Raw genomic sequence first — 25680 nt, 5'->3', positions numbered from 1 at the left:
TACAAACGGCTATCTGAATTAATTCTAAAATTATGTTCAACTGAAAGTTGGGAATATTTAATTCTTAGGCTTGTAAAACGGAACGCCGGGTAATTCGAAGCAATAGGTCTGGAAACATTTCTATTCCATTAAGTTACATTAAGAACACGAAACCAATTATTTAGGCCTGGTACCGTCAATATTTGAAGCGAAAGGGATATCATGTATTTGGATTCTGTATTACGGTTTTCAATTAAGTAGTTGAGGCTTAGTTTGAGCCACACTAGAAGCAGAACACGACAATACATTTAGAGGGCGAGTCGGTGTGGCCCGCGGGCCAGGTACCGATTGACTTCCTCTACCGTAGTTTTAGCTCCTTGCTAAAAGGATTGCCATGTTCGTCGGTACTTGAAATCGAAGCAGAAATTTTGTTTCACCGAGAAATGTTTGAAATACTGGAAACTACAAATAGGCTATTAAAAAAAATTTTTTTTTAAGAAATATGACGTAGTAAATGTAGCAGTTAAAGAGCTTATAAAATCACTTGGCGACAAAACATGATAAATTGAGATGAATATTTATTTGATATTAACGCCAAATAGACCTAAAAATACTAATACAATTTATATACTATGTTCAGGTATAGCATATTTCAAACAAGTCAAGGATATTAAGGGCGTTTACGTGACACACCTGTAATGGAAGACGAATCCTATACGAAATTACTGTGTCTCGTAACAAAGAGCTTCATGGTAGGTGGCGCCACAATCCTCGTCTTCAATTAGGCTAATGGACACCACCCGACCTGCATTCATACTCGAAATTCTCCGCGCCAAAGCTGTGCAGCTAATTTTCGTCTTAAGCGTCTATGGTTTGCACACGAGCGTTTTTATCGCTGCGTTAGTTCCGCCCGTGCTCTTCTGTTTTAAGTAAAAGATAATATAATAGATTGCTTAGAATTTCTTAGTAAAAAGAAAATGTATAAGTACATACAATAGGAAAATATTTTAAATATTTTAAAACACAGACCAGTAATGGTTATAAATAAATTATAGGTTTTTAAGAAATGCACTGCAAATTGTTGTTTATTAATGTTTCTTGCATCGTTAATAAGTAGATATGCTCACAACCTACTTGAAGCTAGTTACACACATACGTCATAACTTGAACGCAACAGAAAGTCTCAGTATCAATGAGAAAACTGCAATTACGTCCTAAGATCAGGACGCATGATGCAAGGCAGTTACTAATGAAAATAAGCTAATTACAGTGTTATTAGTTCTACGGATTGATAATGAAGAAACTAAAGGAGAAAGAGCTGGCACACCGCAATTGCTTTTTAAAATTTGACAATTGACTTTGACTTTTGAATAGAGGTTTTCTTTGATTAATGAAACGCCCGTCTGTACATTACACGTCTCGGTATGCATTGCGACTCATTACTCCGCTAATGGAGACCGTAATGAACCAATCTAACAGATTGCACTCAAATCTTCACCGCTGATTGGAAAGATACCGAAATGTGAAGTTGGAAATTTAATTATAAGTAGGTACGTATTTCCTATGTATAGCTGTACAATTTGAATGTGCTAGCCCAAATTAGGGAAGTAGTTTTAAAACATTATTCTCGTAAGCACTTCTTTATTTTCTTCCAACAACAGCATAATTTATATTGAATGTGTTTCAATAGTTTTAAATTATTTACGCTTATACAGATGGGTCTTTAAATTTAACAAATATAATTAACCACGAAGATTTACGGTTAGAATTTAACGGCAGGACACTAGGCCGCTAATCGCAAAGGTTAAGTCACGACTTTCAGGCAACTTGTTCACAACTCCAATTTGTAGCTCCGTTTGTGCGACTCGGGAAGTTATATTAAAAGGTCCACAGTAATTTTCTTGACAAACACAATGAATAATGAATAGCGCAATATAAAATTCGGATTGAGGAGGGCGTCTCGTCATGTGTCCCGGCCGACATGTTTGCTTTTCTTAATTCTGTGTGTTTTCGCTAATTGAGTCCCGCTACGGCATTACCTGGCCTCTCGTATGATTTCTTCACCTTTCAATACGCTCTCCCTTCTTAATGTAACACATTAATCATTCAAGAAACGTTAATTATGTATTTTTGTCGAATAACGTGAAGTATGTTTCAGTGAATGCGTGTGTGTCGCTCCGTACGGAATTTCTCCGTTTTCTTGATGTACTCCATGCGAATTCAATCAACTCCAAACTCTACTAACATAAGGCGCAAGATTTATGATCGACACAAATTGAATTCGCTAACAAACAATATCGTATTCGAAGCGGTACGTAGGATACGATACGAGTATATCAATATTGCAGGCGCTATTAATACGTCCGTCTCATGAGCGGGCGGGGTAGTCCCGGCACCCGCGCCGCAACCCCACACCCCTCGGTCGCCGCTCTTAATTGAATGAGGAGCGGGAATTGTTTCCCAAAATGAAACAATTAATTGTGCAACGGCTATTCCGCCTTACATGGATAATACGTTCGTTTATGGCCTCCTAACGCGGCTGCACGCCGTCCTTTATTGGACCGGCTCTAGGAATTTGTGTTCAATGGAGCTCGTATCCAAAATTTAATTGAAAATTTATAAAGACATCGCGTTGTCCCGTGCTCAGGGAGTTTTACAACGAGTTTCTGTGGGATTGCACTGGGCGAGGTTTAAAAACATTCAGTTTTATAGTTCGAGCTCAAATATTTCGCCGGGAAGAAAGCTTTGTACATTATGCTTTCGTTTCCCGAGCGAGGGCGGTGTGAACAAGCACTATCCATTGCGCCTTTTAGTTTAAAGTGAGACGTTTAAAATTTTCATGTTCAGGTCATAGCACGTGTAATGCGGTTATACAAGGTGGAAATTCAACGGTACACGTGAGCATGTACCACGTTCAACTCGAAGACGCGTCGTAAACCGCCTTTACGCCTTTGCGCGATAGCTACCTAACCGAAACTTTTCATATTCGCCGCCCATAAACCCGGCCAAAAAATACGACCGACGAAAAACATTGTAAATAGAAGGTTATCGACGCTCCGTATTCTACGTTCAAAGTTTTAAAACATAGTTTTAACTGTACTGTGTGCACTCCAAATTAATAGGTTTTGCTGGTATGGGATTCCGCATCAATGATAAGTAATTTTATTTTATGAGTGACTGAGATTCTACAGAATCTTAAATAACGCAAAATCGTACAGCGTTATTTTTTCATATTTGCCGCACAACAAAACTCTGATGAACCTAAAGCAATACCAATACCTGTGCCGTCATTTGAGGCCAAAATAAAACGTTAGCGAAAAATAGAATTAAGCTCTAATATACAAAAGCTAGCTAAATATGGCAAAACATGTAATGAACTGTGTCAGTTTAGTGATTATTTTAGATTATTCCTTTTACGGTGTCCGGATCCTCAAATGTGCAGTAAAATAATTACAAAGCGTCTAGGAGTATATCGGAGCACACACGTCAGTCTTGTGTATTTCATGCAGTCGGGGTAGTGTGCGCAGCACCGAGGGCACACATTCAATTTGCTATTTATCCGGGAATGGATCTAAGTCATTACTTAGCTGAGCGAGAGAGACGGGAATGGATGTAGTGGAAATTACGCTACCGGTCGAATTGTACAGCACGTTCATTTACTAAGCAATTATAATATAATTTAATGACATCACATTTCCTGAGTGGTATTTAAAAACTACAAAAATGAATGTATTTTTTTTTCCATTCCCTATACTGATTTCTGTAAGACATTCACTGAGTATTCGAAAGACTGTTTCTAGTGAGTGGGATAGGTTATCACGGGCACCCAAGGGCAATCGGTGTCAGTATGTTACGTTATACTTGATCATTATAAATTACTATTGAAATTGTGATCAGCAATAATAGGCGGTGATATCGTATCCGCAACAAGTCACGGTACCCCTTGGCCTCTCCTCACTCGACGTTGGATCACCGCCCGAGACAGAAGCCGGGCAAGGCGGGGGCAGCTATTGCAGCATTGTTTTTGTGATTAATTTGGGTAGAAGTCACATTTAAAGCCTATTAAACAATTCGTTAGCAGTGCCAAAAAAGTAGTAAGTAATTTTAGGTAGCCAATTTATATTCGGCAAAGATCGCGATCCGGCCGCGGACCACAGAGAGCCGGTTCCGCGTCGTGCGGGCCACAATCACAGGAAGTGCGCCATCTCATTGCGGAAGTGGTTTCTCCTGTCGTCCCGCCTCGCCTCGCCGTGTTTTGTAAACTTCGGGCCCTTAATGGCCGCGCTTGCTTCATATGGCCCGATCGAATACATTTCGCCTGATGAAAAATATCGTAAAGTTTTTGTGTTCCTTTCATGCTTTTTTTTTATTGCTCAGATGGGTGGACGAACTCACAGCCCACCTGGTGTTAAGTGGTTACTGGAGTCCATAGACATCCACAACGTAAATGCGCCGAGGTATAAGTTCCAAGTTCTCAAGTATAGTGACAACGGCTGCCCTTCAAACCGAAACACATTACTGCTTCACGGTAGAAATAGGCAGAGTGGTGGTACCCATCCGCACGGACTCACAAGAGGTCTTGTTTAATGGATTGCACTCGTCGATTATAATGTTAGGCTTGATCGAATGATTTTGTTCAACGAATTGCGTTAATTTAGAACGTGACATTTTTCCAAATATGGTAGTGTATATATATATGTAAAATATGTGGTAATCAATCATAAGTCACGTGCGAAGATGTGTAATTAAAAACGTATTTCGTAAAACAACAATGGAAAAAATCTCCCAAAAACACAAACACGAAAATGTATCTAACGCTTACAATTTTTCAGTTTAAATTTTAATTCAGTAACAATTTCAGCATGATCAAATAATTACAAATTTCAGATCCAGATCACTCGTATTACATGGGCTAGGACGGAATGCATTGAGCCAGCCTTTGTACTGTAAAATTGAGACTTAGATCTCATGTTTCAAAGTGATGTCTATGGGCTCCGCTAACCAAATAACGCCAGGTGGGCCGTGAGGTTATCCACCCTTCTAAGCAATTATAAAAAGCGGTTTCATTACCTGAAAATAAACGCTAGGCAGTATTTCCCAACCTTTTTTTGTGCTGAGCCCCACTGTAACAGTTCTAAAAATTTTAAGCCCGCCATACGTAATTTTTAACATTAAAAAAATGATTTCTGCACTTAAGAAACATAAATGATAGGTTTTAGGTAGAAATCACTATGAAATTGTTATGAAAACACACTGAGTAATATTTCAAAACATATATCTAATAAAAAACTGAAATTCAAATTCAAAATAATTTTAATACAGATTTTCTATATTAATTTAGTGCAATTGCCCCCCTTAATTATCAAATTGCCCCCTTGTGGGGTGTGGGCCCCACCACGTTGGGGAACACCGCGTTAGGGTGTTACTTACAAATATCATCGATCTTACCGTGCTATGAATAATATATATAATATTCAGTAACAAAACAAATAATACAACAAATCACTTTTTTTTTTGCTTAGATGTGTGGACGAGCTCACAGCCCGCCTGGTGTTAAGTGGTTACTGGAACCCATAGAGATCTACAACGCAATCCACCTTGAGATGTAAGTTCTAAGGTCACAGTATAGTAACAACGGCTGCCCTACCCTTCAAACCGAAACGCATTACTGCTTCACGGTACAAATAGGCGGGGTGGTGGTACCTACCCGTGCGGTCTCACAAGAGTTCCTACCACCAGTATTGAACACATCACGCACATTTGTCCAATCACATTTTGAAAACCAGTCAGGACATAAATAAAAATAATACAATTAGATACAGTGAAACTGTTACAGAACGACCCTCTAGATTACTGAACACCATGAAAACATATTTTTCATTGTAACGTATTGTAATTCAATACATTTAAAATATTTGCTTAGCTGTAATTTATATGTTTGTGAATGTAAATGTAAATATGGACAGGTGTATGGAAAGACGGCCTTCATTGCTAATTACATGCCCGCGTAACACATATCACCTATTTATTGAAATTTATTTTGACCAAATAATTAATCATAGTAGTTTCATCATCTCTATATAAATAGACAAACACAAGACAGCCAAGTACAGTTTTTTACGTGTTTGTCGGTCGATTTTCTTTTAATAGCTACATATTTGTTTTAAAAGCTCTTAACGTAATATACTTTTTTGGAAATAAACGAATTTTTTAACAAATTGAAAATAAAAGAGAAATAAAACACGTAAAAGGAATGTAAATCTTGAAGTGACAACAATTATGGTCGAATCTCGATTGCTGTGCCAACACTGATAAGTTTTGACAGGCAGACGAGTTGACTTTAATACTGTAAACAGTCGACGTCGCCCTAAACGTGTCATTACGGATCCATTAACGGTGCTTTTAGGTACCTCAAGCACCTGTCACCATCTCGCCGAACCCGTCGCTTGCGACGAAGGGCTTATCTAAGACCACAGACGCAGTCCACTGAGTTTCTCGCCGGACCTTCTCAGTGGGTCGCGTTGCCGATTCGGTGGTAGATTCTGCGAAGCCCTGCTCTTGCTAGAGCCAGTGCTAGCAACATTACCGGTTTGAGCCCCGAGAGCTCACCTACACGCTAGGGTAAAGCTGAAATAACCTCTCGAGGCTATCAGGAGAGGTAGGGAAAAAAATTAATGCTGGTTAGCGCCTTTAGAGATGAGGGCAAAGTCTCGATTGCATTAAAATAAAACACATCATACCTTTCTAACAGTATGTATGACCGTTTTGTAAAAATAGCATACAGGACAGTGTAACGTATCTTTACTGTTCTATTGATATGCCTTCACAAGTAAAAACCTAACCATTTTGTTCCCTTACATATCAAGTTATACTTTAAAACTATTATTTAGAAAAGTTTTTTTAACAAAACCTTTTTAGAAATGACATGTACCTACATTTTTTATATCACATATATAAATAATAATATGACATACAAATAATTTAATTAAAACAAAAGATATAACTTTACCGAAAAATAAATTAAGCGGTATGAAAGTGTATTAGAGACACAGTCTGCGTTACGCCTTCTGGGGTGGGCGACATGAATTCTATAAATTTAAAGTTAGAATACATTACATCGGAGTGGTGCACTGATAAGGGCGCCCGATTAAAATGAATCACAGCGGTGCCGCTAATTGGGCCGGCCGGCGGCTCATCCAATTAGCCGGGACTTAGAAATCCGTGCCCGCAGGCCTCCGGGACTACACAACCCCCGTTCTAATCTACCGTCTGCTCTGCTAATATGAGCCGTCATAGCAGGGTGACCAGCTCTCCGTCCACTTCCGATTAATTGAATTCGACCTATTTGAACATTTGATTTTCTTCAAAATAAAAATAATTATTCGTCGTTTCCTGAATTTTATTTAGTAGGAGCGCAGTACGAAAAGTTTCCAAAATTCTGCGTAATTTAATGTTACGCTTTGGAATGTTGATCAAAACTGAGTTGTTTAAGCGCGGCGCGGTAACGACTCGCTTGAAGACTTCGCGACTCCTTTAATGACATCGAAGCCGGCGAAGACGGGCTCGCGTGCGCAGTTCTTGTTATTTCTTTATTACAAAGGAGTGCCTCATTAATTTGGCAGCCCCTCAGGGTTGAGAGTCACGAACCCTTGACCCCGTTCGAGAGAGCTCGCGACACTGAGCCAAATTGAAAATCTTACGCACCTAGCGATACATAATTAACGACCCTCATTACTGCATAACTGCTGCGTCACTTCGTATCCACTTCGTAGTTCGTAAATATTGTACAACAAAAATGGATTAGGTATACTCTGAAAACTCAAATCAAAGTTACATAGCCCCTAATCCTATATATTAAGATTACAAATCGTACAATACAACTTTCGAAATAATTTCTTCCAGTTAGACAGTTTCAATTATCCTTAATGGCATTTGTGAGAGTTTTAAAATGACTCGGATATAGTAGTAAAACTTGTTCTCAGATAGTGTTTGCAGGTCATGCGGGGCACGAATTCGAACGAACTTCGATACTGAATGTCCCGTTTTATTGGAGAAATTCAACAAGAAAGCGATACTCCGTAAAACGATATTGTCCGTGTCTAACAATACGCAGGTATCGGAGCATGCAAAAGTCACCGGGCTTTTGAGTAAATTCGCTTGAGGAACGCACACGGGAAAGTCTATAATGAACGTAGGACGCGACCGACGAGCCCCGTGTCCGAAGGCTCGTGCATTTTTAATAGCTCACGCTAGCGTACCCACTATTAATATTTACCGAACACGTCAAGAGGGTGCACTTTACCTTTTAGTTAACTAGCGTCCGGCCGTTCATTAAATTTTCACGCGCGTCAGTTTCGGACGAATTTTCCGCGGCGCTGACCGGCGGCCCGCCGATAACGAGCGCGGTCCAAGCCCGCACCCGCGCTCAACCCGACCAAATTTGATTAATAATAAACTGTAACTGAAACGGCAGCTTTGAAGTTGACGAGTACGACTCAACTCGTTATCGAGAATTACGCGAAATCCTTTGACGTTACATAGTTATTTCTTAAAATTTTACGTATTGTGAGCAAACGGATTTGCGATTTTACGAGCGAAACGACCTACATAAACTCAAAAGACGATCTCACGAATATAAACGTTTGAGAAAACGTTTCGACTATGCGTAATAATTCATAGTTGACGTCAATATTACAAAGACTGCATTTACGGTAGTACTTATTGGTCTAAAGGCGAATTGAAATAACACAAAACGAATAAACTAATCTTATTATGAAGACGTCACTCGTCAGAGTCGACAACAAGACTAGCGTTGAAAGGGAGATAAACGTTTATCGGTGTAGACATGAATGATGATTAATGTGCGGTCATCGAGGGCTCAAGAAGTGCACCGTGCTACCCGGCTAAGGCTGCGGTCACACACCACTTTTATTGACTATTATGAAACGAAAGGATTAAATTGTTGAATAAATTACAGTAATGTGAGAGACGCACGGAGATAGTAAAATAGAAAATATTGTTGCATTTTCGTTATACGAACAAAAAAAATCTATGATGAAAACATCGTTTAATCGTCGATATCTCTCAACGTAAAAAATTGAAAATATCTTATTTAGTTTATTACCGGCCAAAATTAATCATAATCAAAATTAATTAGAGTTTTACTTCGATGAACTTATTTAAAAGTGGCTTGGAGTATCCGATTGCGCGGTAAATCGCAGGTGTGTGATACGCCTTATGTGAAACGTGCGTGCCTCAACCGCATGAATAAGCAATGAGCGCGCGCGCACGCGACGCGACAAACGGCCGAAACGCACGCGACGCCGCCGCCCTCGCGCCTCCGTACCGGCGCCCTAATTTATTACCGCCCGCCCTAAGCCTCACTATCACTCTTGTATCTTACGCATCCATATCTTTTCACTCAACACTATAATTGTATTACTAAATACAAATCGTTTATTGAGCTCGAAAACGTATCTAGTATGAATTTATTTTTAACTTATTAAAGGTAGAGAATATTAATAAAATCTCGTATTATTTATATGTTAATCTTAGAATTCCTTCTTTTTAGAACAATGGTTATGTTTACCTGCAGATGTTACCTATAACTAGTCTATTAAGAACTTTAAATGGCAATAGTTACATTGCACAGGAAACAAAAGCTAATGTATATATACGTTCCGCATTAAATATACATAGCTTAAAATTTACAAAAACCTATAACTTCTCATTACGTTAATGATGTCTAATAAGACGAGACGTAATAAATAAAGAAAAAGAAAAAAAAAAGAAAAACATTATAAAAACTAAAAGCTAATAAAATTAATGATGTATTTATTCATCATTCCTAGTCGTGCCCGCTTTTTTAAGAAACTTAACAAAAAATAATTATTTTTATAGTTATAGAACTGGAAATTTCTGGAATACAGGAATTGCTGTTCAGCTATTCATAGCATTCGTAATTGTTTGAATAGTATTTACGGCGATGGGTGCAACTATCGGTCGACTATTTGCTAACTGCTCCACAGTACGCAGCCTACGACTATTAAATTATTTAGGCCCAGTCTTGCATTGTCTCGCGAAAGTCTGTCGCCGGGACGCCGAAACCCGCCAATACAAACAGTTGTTACAGTAGGAATGTCCCTGTTCAGGGTTGACAAGTCGTAATATATTGGAATAATCGATTTTTTTTAATATTAGATCGTCAAGATACATTAAGGTTTTATAATGTTAAATAGAAAATAATACTAATAACACCATTTTATAATGATTAATTTCTAATCTACAAACTCGCACGAGCATTTCTATAGAGACACCGAGTCTACCACGTGAATGCTACAACCCGTCTAGCAAGCATGTGACATGAACTAAAAGAAATATCTGCCATGGAATAGACAACCAGGTTCCAATTAATAACAAAAGCGATCTTAAAGTAGTAAACAAAGCTTATTCATTAAAACAATCATTCAATTACTATTTTTTGTGAAATGTAATAAATTTTCAATAAATAAAATCTAAATAGAATCTTATAATGTATAATCATTTTGAAAACTTATCACAACGCGTCAGTTCGTATGTGAGAAATCGTTCTACATATGTAAAGAAAAACCTTCATAGTCTAAAACTCTTTAGTTTTATAAAAAGGATTTTTCTTATATGTCATTCAGTGAAGTTTGACATTCAGTAAAAAGAAAGTTCAGTTTGTTTAAAAATATTAATTTTATTAGATTAAGGGCTTTAAATGTTGTTTTCTCGTTATACACATAACATAAAACGCAATTAAGTATTTTATTGTTTATTTATACTGGAGTACCCAATATCATTATACACATATTAGTGTATCATTTATGGTCAGCTCGTCGTTAATTTTGGCTTCAAATGACGTCACATCTAATGAAATATAAATTTAAAAAAATAAGAGCTGCTATATTCTATATTACTGCAAATCTAGTTTCCCGTGTATAGTATATCGCTGCGCTATGAATATTTACATGTATCACGCTCAGACATTTGTTCTTCTGAAAACGTTAATACGTCGTCTTATTAATAAGTCTGGAAACGTTAATATTAACAATTGGTTTTCAAGGACTTTATTACAATTGACAGTGCCCACTATGTATTTGCAGTCTATGACCACTCGCCATTCCATTGGAAAAACCCTTACCAGAATTCGAATACAGTAGAAAAACAAAAATACGCTGCTGTTTTGTTTTCTTCTTAAAATTTCATCGAGACTGCACGTCGTGACTCTTCACGACAATTTGATACCGCGACCAGGTGCAGCGTCGCAGCAAATTTGTGGTGATTTTAGAATAGAATTAAAGCCTCACAGTAAGTGACTCATTGCAAAACATAGGTCGAAGACCGTGATCGGATCCATATTCGTTTTTTTTTACCTTGCTTGCTTCTTGTTCAGGCAAAGGGAAACGTATTCCAGACAGCCAATCATTTTGTATTATCAGACCAATGTCATTACTCTAGGCCTTATCGCTAAAAATTTGTTTGATTTATAGATGGTAAATAAAATTTGGTCAAGGCCTGCATAAAGTGAGAGAAGCGATAGTTTGCCAGTGGCACTTTATCAGCTTATTATTGGAATGGCATTATAAAAAATATCAATGAAATCACACTAGCTTCTATCTCCGTTGATCGTATCAAGTAGACTTAATACAAGATGTGATATTTTTAATATGGAAATTAAAGATAATTAAATATCTTTCGGACAACCCTGTTTGCTGAGTCCCGAATGTGCGGATATCGCTAGGAATCGTTCTGTATTGAGTTAGTGCCCGGACGCGCTCGTGTTTGTCTAACTAGTTAATGGAATACCGATGGGCTATTGTACGAGGAACCGTTTTCTATTTAACGCTCGATATAGATATTTGGTAAAGGATTAATGTTTACAACAATGTTATCGAATTAACGGAGACTTGATTGTTGTTTGTAACTTAACTATACTTATGTTGGTAGTGTTGCTATGAATTTTAGTTAATGGTAAATCCGTCTAAATACTTTGTATTTGCAAAACAGTTAAGTAGTACAATTTTGCGCCATGTTTTTGTTTTTTATTGCTTAGATGGGTGGACGATTTCACAGCTGTTAAGTGGTTACTGGAGCCCATAGACATCTACAACATAAATGCACCAACCACCTTGAGATATAAGTTCTAAGGTCTCAGTATAGTTACAACGGCTACCCCACCCTCCAAACCGAAACGCATTACTGCTTCACGACAAAAATAGGCGGGGTGGTGGTACATACCCGTGCGGACTCACAAGAGGTCCTACCACCAGCTTGTCAGCCAAATTTTCTTAAAAGTCATTGGTGAGCTTTATTGTTAACAAAGATATGCTTGGGAAATTTGCTTAGGGTGAATTTAAAAAAAATGTGCGGATTCTAGTTCCACATTCAACAACCCCAACAACCAGCTACAATTTTCACGTGTTATATGGCAAGAGCAATTTGAATTAGGCATTGAATGCCGGATATCTTTAACCACATCTTATACTCGAACCATTAAGACGATCTACATATATCGATAGTAAAAATTATTACCAAACACTTTTTTCTCCCAAATTATCATTTGAAATAAGTGTTCACTGCTCGCGAGTCTAAACATATAGTAAAAATCGCAGATCATATATTGTGTTGCTTATTTTAATTATGGGGCTTACATCAATTTAAAAATTGAAATCAATTCAATTAATTAAGAAAATCCTGTTCAAAACCACAAAAATTAGTAAGTTATTTCGTAGAAAAATGCAGATAGCTGTAATTGGAGCCGGCGCGCACACGCCTGACACGCCGCCATTTTTAGCAATAATTTTTCAATAGCAGAATAATTTTTATATTTTCTTCACGTAAGTTTAGGGAATACTAAACACTAAGGTTATTCAATTATAAGCTTTATTACCCCAGCCTAAATGTGAGAGCGTGGATGCCACTGCACACGTTGAAACATAAAGTAAAACTTTAAATTGCTTTGGAATAACACTGGCTCTTCCAACAGAAACGCATAATAATTGCTCAGAAGCCAAAATGTACAAGACGTAAGCGTTAACTCTTATAAACAACACCCTCTATTAGTATTACAACCTTAGTGTTATAACTATTGACGCATCGCGATGGCAAAAGTCACAAGAGCCCTTTGAAAAAAAAATATATTAAACTTATTGTCGTCAGTGAAACGGGAATAATAAAAATGTTTCGTTTACAGAATTCGACATTCGTCATAAAGGTTCCTTCGTATCAGTGGTTTTACGATAAGTGTTTGCAGTAAATTCGAAACAGAATTTCATCGCGTATGATTATAATTTTGGCTATGGTTCGTGTATGTAGCGATGTAGGTACATCCGGTTACGAATGATCATAATTATATTTGCTACGTATATATCGTAGTTTGATGTACGGACTTAAACTCCATTCCGAAACTATAGGAATTTAAATTGATATATTTGATGTGCACAAAGAATAGATAGATCCGTGGTTGTTTGTTTACGTTCACGTGGTTGCTAAATAGATTTTATTTTTAATTCAAGAGTAACGACAAAGCTTATGAAAATACTGTACTGATTTTTTTATGGTGCACTAAATTACGTATGAAAAATATATCTAAAGTATATTACGCACTGAAATACTAAATAAAATATTTTATAATCAAACAATAAATAGATCAATGATATATGTAGCTTGCTGGGCATAGATAGCAATTTCAAATAATTAGTGTTCGCTTAATGATCATAATTCGACTGTTCAAGTTTAAGGTTTGTTTTATGTATTTTTATTTTTTTATTTTCATGTATTAGGTAGGCAGCGGCTTGGCTCTGCCCCTGGCATTGCTGAAGTTCATGGGCGACGGTAACCACTCACCATCAGGTGGGCCGTATGCTCGTCTGCCTACAAGGGCAATAAAAAAAAAATTAAAAAAAAAAAAAAAACAGGCAAAAAACACTGGAAGGTTGCCCCTTTAAAATAACCTATTCCTATTTCCACAAATGAAAAGAAAAAAGAAAAAGCTTGTTTACGTCTATCAATACATACATAATAAGTAATTGAAGTGCGACAAAACAAATACAAGATAGTAAATAACTAATTAAGAAGGTCACGACCGCGTGACCTCGTCCATATCACCAAACATTTGTAAATAACAAACGAATAACAATTTTTATCTATTTTATAATTACTTTAAAACGGTAGATCGTACTTTTAGCTGTACAGAATATCACGTATCGGCAATTAAAAGCACGTATAGTGTTCGTAGGAAGGCCCAGCGTTCGACTTGGTCGTGACCCCGTGACCTTTCACCTCGACGTGTTACCGATGTTAATGACGGTTTCGTATGATCACGCTTTGTGTTACGAGGAAAAATTAAACAATAATACAATTTAAAGTTACAATCTTAAAAAACAAAAATAAAAATATTTTAATTGTAGTTACAGTTTAATTTTAGATTTATGTGAGTAGTAAACTTTTGTGTATTTATTTGTAACTTAATGTAAATTTCATTGCACCTACCACAATTTTTTTTTTATTGTTTAGATGGGTGAACGAGCTCACAGCCCACCTGGTATTAAGAGGTTACTGGAGCCCATGGACATCTACAACGTAAATGCGCCACCCACCTTGAGATATCAGTTCTAAGATCTCAGTATAGTTAGTAGTATACTCTACACTATCTTTGGTTGACTGTTAGAGAATGCCTTAAGCATTAAATCCGCAAATGTAAATTTTACATGAAGTGTAATAAATAAATAAAGAAATGAAATTTTTTTTAATACTGAAATAATATATTCTCACGTTTTTATTTTCATTTTACGAATCTCGCTTTTGTGTACGGGGCAATACAACAAACACGTATTGCATGTACAGATAAATAATATACATGTTTAATTAACGCCATTTCTAATTCATAATCCGACAGTGATAAATTAGACAGTTCCGGCCGCTCGTAATTAGGTACGCAATTATCGCGGCCCGTTTGAATTCATTAATACGGAGAGTACCTACATCTAAGTAAACGTGATTTATGTCGCGCCGTAGTACTCTGTCGCTAATTGTACTAATAAAACGTAACCTACTCAATATCGATCTTCGGGTTTGAGTAACCGAACAATCAGTGCGGCGTGAAATAATTAATCGACTACACTAAAGCCCCCTCACGTTGTTTCCTTGTTCTATTATTAGGTAATAATCATGTTTGCAGCGACCGCCGGGCGCACATAATTGGAAGCCCCGTACGGCTGTTTAATTTACTTAGCCTCAGCATCTGGCTCGATCGTGAAACAATTGCCGGCCGCCTAATTATATTTTAATCGCAACGGGCCCCTATGCACGCAGCGGTCTGCCGAATAAACTTCGTGTAAATCATTCGAGAACAGATCAAAACACTGCGACGACTCGGGAGTTGTATGAGAATTAGTATCGTTTTTTTTTTTGTTGCTTTGATGGGTGGACGAGCTCACAGCCCACCTGGTTACTGGAGCCCATAGACATTCACAACGTAAATGCGCCACCCACCTTGAGTTACAACGGCAGCCCCACCCTTCAAACCGAAACGCATTACTGCTTCACGGCAGAAATAGGCAGAGTGGTGGTACCCACCCGCGCGGACTCACAAGAGGTCCTACCACCAGTAATAACAATCGTAACATAATTCCTAACGTTGAACACTAAAGCGTTGAAGTGAACGTTTTAATTAAGCACATAGTACATGAGTTGCGAAACACAAGGGCGTCGGGTAAATTAAGTTCACCTTGTTCAAAGTCTGTATACAAGGTTCTGATTTAAAATGCAAGAATATGCTTGTCTTATAGCTAAAGATTAAAGGAGAACATTGTATAGTTTTTTTTTTGTCTAGTCCGAGACCTCGCGAGCTGGTTTCGCATAATAAGATTCGTCAAGGTTGATCAAAGACTATAAATATTTAAATTGAACATTGTCGAAACACCCTTATACGTGAACAGATGTTAACATGAACAACAACTGAACTAAAGATGTCTGCACGGCAATACTGTGAAAGTTATAATAAATTCATAACAATTTCTCTAATAATAATTCGTAAACAAAAAATCGTTAATGTTTTTTTTTATAAATTCTTATTATGAAATCCTCATTGTTGGCTAGTAGTAGTAATAGTTAGAATTCCGACTATGCTGCTATTGAAATAAACACTAAAACTGTTTAAATAATTTTTTACGGTATCACGATATGAATCACAATATGTTCATAGACTTCTACCGACGCAAAGTTTCCTATCGTTGAAACCTATAAGGTAATGATCTGTAAAAGTTACAAGTAGCCGTCAGCCGAAGAGACGTGTGATACGATTTAGGAGGGAATTGCTCCTGCGCCCGTTCTGCATTAGCGTGAAAGCCTCCATGAGGCGGGCGGACGAGGCCTGGAGCTGCGCATTGGCCATTAGCGTGATTAGAGAAGAGCCTCCACTCCTACACCCCGCACCAGTCACCGATTCTTTAGGCCTCTCATCTCATAATAATACATACTTCATTATTAATGAAAGCTCGTGTTTTACTCCCGGAGATTGCACTCGATCTACGTAATTGCGAATCTAATGAATGTTTAAAGTTTATTTTCTTTTTCTTGTTTACAGGTGATGGCATGCTCTTATCTGAGGACGTCGGGCATTAATTCTCAAGTACCAAGCGTGTCCAGTTGGACACCGCCGGTAGCGCCGACTTTTCATTCGTCATATGTGACGGGACCGTCGAATACGACAGCGGTCCCCCCTCCATTCGTGACGCCCTTGGACGCGTTCGGTCAACAGAGCACATCCCTAACGGCGTATCCCGCAAACGATCAGGAGCCGGCCCTCGATTTAACAACAACCCCATCGCTGGAGTCTCGACCTCAGAACAGTGAGGACGAAACAGTGTGATAGTGCTGTGCCACAGACTTTGTTAACACGGGCAGTAGCGAATGTTCACTCACTGAAACGGGCGACACGTAGTCACGCCAGCGAGTAACATTTGCCCTAATGTCATTGAACTGTTAAGTTATATATTTAGTACCTAATACATATTTAATTTCGGTTGTGAAAATGGCAATTTATGTAAAACTTAATTCGCTGTGTGTAAAAATTTCCATTTACTGGTACTTAATAAGCGTTTAACAAAACGGATGTGTATGACACAAGAGTGTTATCTATGTTGATAGCAAGTGATAGCAGGGATGTTGTCGTGAAGGTTTCTATGGCATATCTTACGTAATGTAGTTGTCTACTTCTAGTATATCGTATACTACAAGCTCGTGGTTGTATTGTATTAATGAAATTTAACGGTTAAGATCCATCGAACTGCAATGATTGTTAATATCTATACTTTATTGTCAGCATTTATGCAAATCACTTCAGATTATCTATCACATAATCTAAATAGTGAAGTACGAACAATGTTTAAAATGTACTAGTTAATCTTGTTATACAATTGTATTTAATATCGAATCTTGCCAGAATTGAGTACCAATAAAATATTAATTTAACTTTACACGCGTCTCTGTGATTTGCAATTTTGCTATGTAAATATTCTTGTCGACTAAGTTACTTCATGTTATGAGCTGTATCGAATGCTCGTCAATATTTTTCGTTCGGGTTGTAAATATTAGCGTAACTTTCTAGACGTAAGTAGACACATCTTGTACCTAAAAGTTTTGGCGCGAAACTTCATTGCAATAATTATGATGCCAACATTTTTGAACTTTTAAAATCGAATAAGAAACGTTCTAAATACTTATTAATGATTGTTTCAACGGTTGGACTTGTTCGAATCGATTTTAATGTTAACACTATGTAAGTAATTTTAAACGCTAACATTCCTTGCTGTGTACACTTAGGAAATTATTATTTTAACTGTTATAAATCTTAATCAATGTTAGACCAGTGTTTTAACGATTTCAAAAAGTAATTCATATCAAAACGTTTAGTTGATAATGACAAAAAAAAATATATAAAATGTTAGCGTTTAGTCAGTCTTGCCATCTAATATTAATGTTTAATAGAAAATGAAGAAGCTTGAGGTTTGAAATGAAATGTATTTACATTTAAAGCTCACGGCTAATTCAATTTCTAAGACAAAACACTTGTGGTGTTACCAGTACACAAAGAGAAGCATACCTACATACCTAGCCTAAGAGAGCCGGTGACAGGAGGAGAAAATAAACAATTTTGTAAATTAAGAACTTGTTTTATTTTATAATCAAAATCATTACATATCGGATTATCATTACATTCGGATTCTTGGCGATTTTGAATGATTTATAATCGATTGCAAGCAAATATTATTAAATTTTAGTTGAACATAATCACTGTAAATTGTCTATGTTCATTCCGCAAATGCAAACAAAGGCAACGAAGTTCTGAGTGACATAAATTTCTTGTCGGCCGGTGCTAAGCAGTAACATAAATAGTTATTTTTAAAGAAAATATTTAATTTTAAATAATATCTAAAAGTAATCGTTTTTTTTTTAAAGAATTAATATCAGCGTTATGAATATATAACTATATACAATGTTATGATGAATGGACACTATAAAAATTCAAATCATTCGAAGTCATTAAAAACTCGAAAACAAAGCATAACATAATAAATAGGTTACAATTAATTGGATTTTTACGACAAAGTTGAAATTCGAAACATAAGCATTTGCAAACAAGACGAAATAAAATTTAATTACTTTAAAATTTCTAGAAATATTGATTCGGATTACGATAGCATAACCATATAAAACCAAAGTCGTATAAACTATGATTTTAAAAGCAATTTTTGAAGACTTACAAATTTTCGTACTTACATTGAACGATGTTGCATTATATTGTAACATTCGTAATTTAAAATTATTCTTGCCTCTATACCACTGGATGGAGTCAAAACAATATATAGGTACTGAACCGTAATTTGATTTATATATAGTTTTTACGATGACCGTCTGGCTAATCTGACATAGAAAATAGCTAAGACTTAAATTGGCAAAGCAGTGAATTAGCGGGAATTAATTAAGAGGCCTAGAATTTTACTTTCAAACAGGGAGATCTTTTTAGTAAAGTGAAGTCAAGTAAACTTTGGGTTTTGTCGAGATAGGAAGGAATACGAAATATATTTCTATTAAATAAATTAACGAGCTAAGCATGGAATTGTTTAAATGATTAATAAATATATTTGGACATTTTATTTTCTGTATTTAAAGTAAGAATTTTAATAATTTACATTTTCTATCTCATCTCTCTATCATAAGGATGTTATCAGAGACATTCACGCCGTTTTTATTTGTATTTGTCAGAATTAAGAACAGTGAGTAGTCAAAAATATGTAGACCATTGATATAATTCAAAATAGATTCCAAAAATAAATTTATTTAAAATCTAAGCCTTCTCCTTCTATGTTTCAAAGTAAAAATTGTGTAAAAACTGCTAGTGACGTCCTGAAGTAGAATAGTATCTTATTGTTGGTACACATAATAATAGGGGTTAAAGTATGAAATTGCCGTTTTATTGTAATAGGTACTTCAAATTGACATAGAACCTTCATGGTTTGAAATTTTTGAGTGAAACATATTTCAAATGCTACCTATGAGGTTCTTCTTTTAAAAAAAAGTGCAACATTTGATTATCGACTTTCAGTTGTTTTTTTTTTATAACGCGAGACCTCATACAGCACGAGAAACCGTTTTAACTCTACAGGAGCTGCAATTAGAAACCATACGTCACCCTCCGTATTCGCCAGACCTTGCTCCAACGGACTACCGATTTTTTCGTGATTTGGACAATTTTCTACGTGATAAAAAGTTTTCTTCCCAGGAGGCAGTACAAAATGCTTTCACACAGCTTGTAGAATCTAGATCACCAGAGTTCTATCGCAAAGGCATAAATAACCTTCCTATTAGATAGCAGCAATGTAGGTAATAATGGTAGATATTTTGACTAAATAAATGAAAAAAAAAGACCAATTTCAATTTTTCAGAACAAATCGGCAATTTTATACTTTAACCCTTAATACATAGAATATGTACATACGGTGTTCGAATCCCGCAGGCGGGTACCAATTTTTCTAATGAAATATGTACTCAACAAATGTTCACGTTTGACTTCCACGGTGAAGGAATAACATCGTGTAATAAAAATCAAACCCGCAAAATTATAATTTGCGTAATTACTGGTGGTAGGACCACTTGTGAGTCCGCGCGGATAGGTACCACCGCCCTGCTTATTTCTGCCGTGAAGCAGTAATGCGTTTCGGTTTGAAGGGTGGGGTAGCCGTTGTAACTATACTGAGACTTTAGAACTTGTATCTCAAGGTGGGTGGCGCGTCTACGTTGTAGATGTCTATGGGCTCCAGTAACCACTTAACATCAGGTGGGCTGTGAGCTCGTCCACCCATCTAAGCAATAAAAAAAAAAAAAAAAAAAAAACAAAAAAATAAAAAAAAATTGTTGGTTTGCTTTGCTTTGCTTATTTATTACTCACATTCACTGGGTATTAAGGTGGTTACCGGATCCAATAGACGTAACAACGTGTCGCCACCTATACTGGTATATTTTCCGTCCGCGAAAGCTAGAATAGCCCCTTAGGTTTTCTTTTAAAGTTTCGCGATAATTTACTTTATAAACAATATTATTTAACGGGCTTTAGTAAGTACCTATTAGTTTTTATATTTAGTATCAATTAATATATTTTATATATTATTATATTTTATATAACGTCAGCTTGGAGAAGCTAATGGTGACTGGCAAGGTGGACGGAAGAAGATCACGGGGTAGAAGCACGACACGTTGGACTGACCAGATCCGTACTACCCTCGACACCACAGCTCACGATGCTCTACACTTGGCGGCAGATAGGAGCAAATGGCGTGGAATGATCCGGAATAAACTTTTGTTGCGAGGAGGTGGTCATGACCCTCAGTATTGAGGAAACCGAAGTCAGAAGAAGAAATATTCCTAACCTTGAAACCGGAACGTATCAGTACTTCGCTAGTGAAACAGACCGGATAATGGTACGGCTCTTGTAGTCAGACGAGCATACGGACGACCTGATGGTGAGTGGTTACTGTCGCCCATAGACTTCAGCAATGCTAAGGGCCAGAGCCAAGCCGCTGCCTACCCTAGATGTTACCAGTAATCTTTCCTATCATCTTCGAATTTTGTAAATTAATCACAATTTGTATAAATAAAGTGATCTTTAATGACAAATTTAATTTGTTTACCATCAACGATAATACTTTTTAATTTTTAAAGATGAAACATAGATGCTTAATTTAAAAAGGCTGCGTTTAAAATCGCAAAGAATTATGGAAAGAGTTTCTATACAGCCTTGCATTATAAAGTAAGATTGAATCTGACAAAGTCGATTAAAATTGCAAATTACACAATTATGAAAACAAACCAGACCCAGTATTTTTTGTGATATTACAAAATGCGATTTACATTTAAAATATTCCATCTATTTAAATTAAATTAATGTTTTTTTTCCTGTGAGCTCAAGCGAAAACGTTTAACAAAAAAAAAAGTAAATTAAACGGAGCTTTATATTCAAAATCGAATTGTAGATATGAGAATGATTTAAATGCGAAAAATACTAAAACATTTTATACAAAAATACTTGATTTACGTACGAGACTAAATCTTCACTTCCGTTCGTTTGAGTGAGCCGGGACAAACCCACCGTACTGTACGAGTGTATCTGTAATACGCAACAAATATCTGTTCATATCTCTTACCCCTACTATGAGTAGGCTACATCGTATTTTTACATTCCGATTACTTTGTTAACTAATATCAAAATATATTAATACGCGAAGCAAAAACTTTGTATCCCTTTTTAAGAAAATTCCGCGAACGGAGGAGTATGAAATTTTCCACACTTATAGAGAATATAGAGAAGAAGTGCACAATGCTAATTTTTTTTTTAAATAATGCGTAAAAGATACATTAAATCAATAAAGAAAACATTACACACACTACATACCATGTATTTGACGCAACACGCAAGCATACTATTGTCAAACTTTTGTTTCTTGACGTCTGTTGTCAAATTGAGATTAAATATTGCTTATAGTGTAGTCTTAGCGAAATTTGTGATTATAGAAGTATAAAATAAAATACAATCATAATAGTGTACAAACTTACAATTCCAATTAATTATAGTCGAACTTCGACTACTGCGGGACCTCTAGTATCAACATAATGCACATTGAAGACACGCTAAACAGAATACGAATAATGATTTCGATTTAATTTCCTTAAACATGTTATTCGTGATAAAAAATTGGAAATAATATTCACGAACAGAAAAACGATTTATTGGACTTCACTACGTCTCCATGGGCATTACGTACGGTGACATTTTATTCGTAATCAAGGTTTTGGTTCTACATATGCTCATGGTGATTGATGCCTCGCGTACGTCTTGAATGATCGCGCTTTACAATGAGTGCTGCTGCAAACAAAGCAATCATGCGTTCTGTGTTAGTCATTGATTTTTCTTCGTTCCAATTCAGATAGGGTTTTCAGCTATTTGCTGTGGTCTTCTGAACCTCCGGTCAAGTAACGCCATGACTTCATATTCTCATTTTTTGTCAAAAACAGAAAAATAGAACTTGGGCAAACAGAATACGCTCTTAAAATGAGAGAGAAAAACGGTAAACCATGAGGCACGTGTATCTGCGATTTAGTAAATTAAACTATTTAAAATAGATTCAAAAATGACATAAACAGTATACGTAGAAATGACGTGTCATTCATTTATTGATTGATTTTAATCACACTTTGACAAAGATCTTTAGAAGAAGATTTCTAATTAAGAAAGTAATGAAAAATTGAAAGTAATGAGAAATGAAAAAAAAGTAAAGATGTAGTATGTAGTGATGAAATAAAAATGTAGTAAAAAAAATGTTAAAAAAATGTCAACATTATGTTTAAAAATTTTCTTATTTACGTTAATGTATTAACAAAATACAATGGTAGGAACCATTGAAATACACAGATGAAAGCACCTCACGCCTATTGCATACAGTTTGATGCTACAATTGGATTATCTTGTTGAATGGGAAACATTTTAGGAACTTATATTTTATTTATTCGAGGACAATGAGATGTTTTCGTATTTTTGTGTTGACAAAGAAAAAAATACAAACCATAAATGAGCCAATCCAGTCCTACTTGGAATATTTCCTCGTACCTTTTATATGATAAACAACAAAGAAACTGATCAAACAAACAGTTTTTTTTGCTATCAGGTGGTTTAGTGCCACAGTCACCTATGAACTTGAATTCATTAAAAAAAAATGTGTTTCTTGTTTTAAACACACCTTCTACATACATATGTATCATTACTGTCGTCAATTTTTTTTACTAAGTTAAGAAATTCATAAAGAAAACTTTTACACAAACAATTACTTTCCAAAAACAAGTATGTGTTTTGCCTGCGCTAAGTACGCACGTAATGTTTGGTAAAATTGCACACTGATTAGTTCTGCAATAAAAATTGAATGTATTTTAGATTCAATCGAATGGTTAAGCAGTACGATTGCATACAACACAGCAACAGCATTCAATGCTAATTGTAAATACATTGCTAAGAATTGGCCTACGATGAGCACTTGTGAACACACTTCACGTTACGAAAGCAGTCCTTGAGGGTCTATCTAGACTACTAAAGCGAAGTGCCAATTCTACTCCCGGTCGTGTTCTATTTTTGTTATACATTACAAGTAAGGTGTTTATTCGTACAAAACCAAATACATTTTTTTAAAGGAATTTTGTGACCTGGTCACTAAGATCTTTAAGTCATGTCTTATTTTTCTTTATATTTTTATTTTTATGAATAATGATAATATGGAGTGAAATGAAATGAAGAAGATTAATTTGAGTGATTAATCAACTGGGATGAAATTAAATGAAATGATATGGGATGAAATATAACCTCAGTAAAATGGTGGTCATTTACTAAGATTTTTTCAGTGGACTTTTTGGAGGATCCCGAGAAGTTACGTCCAGCGGCTTTGTTTCTTTTTCCCACATTTGTGCACATAAACCACCGTTATTACACATTTAAACCTGAAGAATCACTAAATAGACAAAATAAAACAAATCACACAACTTCACTCCTCGCCTTCCCGCCAAAAAGTCAACCAAATACTATTTAATGACAGATCTACAGATTTTATGAAAATTTCTCTCTCGACTTCCCGTTGTGTAACAATAGACAATTCTTGACATTTTACATTTTTTATAAACTTTTGTCCTCATTAATAATTTAAAACATTGAGGCCTTCGAGTTTTGGTCCGAAAATTTCAAATTTATCCGCCGCCGGGATCAATTACGTCGCATCGCTTCCTTCCTGATAGACCCAATATCAAATATGTAAGAGACTCCTGTTGAAAAATGGCAAAAAATTGCGATCGTAGTAGGCGGTGTGTGGACCTGCCGATGAATGAATGATGGCGGACGTGGGAGACCAATCAATAGTAGCCTGCGGGGAATTCTGAAATAGTCACGTCAGAAAAATGAAGACAATCCTAAAAGATTGAATGTTCCAAAACTAGAATTCATTTGTTTATTAAAAAACAATAAACGGAAATATTCTGTAACTATCACTAGCTGTGTCGTGCGATCAACTTCAATTAATTAATAAGATTGTCAATGCATTTGCTGACAAAATTTTCATAAGTACTTTATTGCCCATAAAGATTTGGCAAAAGTTCAGCCTATAGATTGGTATGGTAGTTTTGAGCTGAAATAATTTTGTGACCACTAGTGCATCGTCATCTTAATCAACCGTGATTGCTGGACATAAGCCTATAGGTACCTATATGCTCTACGAAGCTCGGTCGTCATCTCTTCCCTTTTTTTTTGTTATTGCTTAATTAGATGGTTGGACGAACTCACGGTCTACCAGGTGTTAAGTGTTTACCGGAGCCCATAAACATCTACAACGTAAATGCGGCCACCCACCTTAAGACATGAGGTCTAAGGTCTCACTTTTAACAGTACCTAAAACGGCTGCCCTTCAAGCCGAAACGCATTACTGCTTCACGGCAGAAATAGGCAGGGTGGTGGTACCGTGCTGACTGACAAGACGTCCTACTAGCAGTAAAAATCTTAGTAAAAGTTTTCTCATCCATTTCCTATTCACTCATGGTTCAGGTCCTTATTTCCCTAGGAAAACTCGTACCTGCCTCGGGATTTGAACTGAGAAAGTTACATTTCCCGATTCGATGATACCAAGCTACTCATCCGTGGATTCACATGTGCTTTTTTTAATAATAAACTCATTTTGTAAATAGCAGTTTATTCACATTCATTTTTAATTAATTAATCCATTTCAACTAAGTATAAATCAGCTTTATATTATTTATGTAATTGAAAAGATTAAGCAAATCTGAGATTCCCTGGAGCAACATAAGCCAAGCTCCAACTATAGCTTAAATTATAGTAATATCTTAAATTATAATGATAATAATTCAAGAAGTCGTATGTACATTCAAGAATAATGTTCTCTACTCGTTATTAAAAATCAACATAACCAAAAAAGTCCTACTGAAATTCAGATGTAAAAGCATTTATAGAACTTACAAACTAAAATGCAAAACGGTATAGAGATGAGTTCGTACATTTCACTATTGAATTAAAATATATTTAGGCAAAAGTCAACATGGGCGTTTGAACGTTGTGGAAACATTTACATAAAGAAA

At 36.1% G+C, this 25680-nt stretch overlaps 1 protein-coding gene across 2 annotated transcripts in view; it reads left to right on the top strand.

Annotated features, from left to right (window-relative positions):
- Positions 1-18168, top strand: part of LOC101743645 (LIM domain transcription factor LMO4) — a 175547-nt gene extending 157379 nt beyond the window's left edge. For both annotated transcript variants that reach the window (XM_021349987.3, XM_004929162.5), the window contains exon 5: positions 16589-18168. The gene's annotated coding sequence lies outside the window, so the exon portion shown is untranslated. The remainder of the gene's footprint in view (positions 1-16588) is intronic.
- The last annotated feature ends 7512 nt before the right edge of the window (positions 18169-25680 follow it).

Source organism: Bombyx mori, chromosome 4 (assembly GCF_030269925.1).
Source record: "Bombyx mori chromosome 4, ASM3026992v2".
NCBI classification, from domain to species: Eukaryota; Metazoa; Arthropoda; class Insecta; order Lepidoptera; family Bombycidae; genus Bombyx; species Bombyx mori.
The sequence above is the reverse complement of the archived record's forward strand: the minus strand, read 5'-3'. Positions and strand labels throughout refer to the sequence as shown.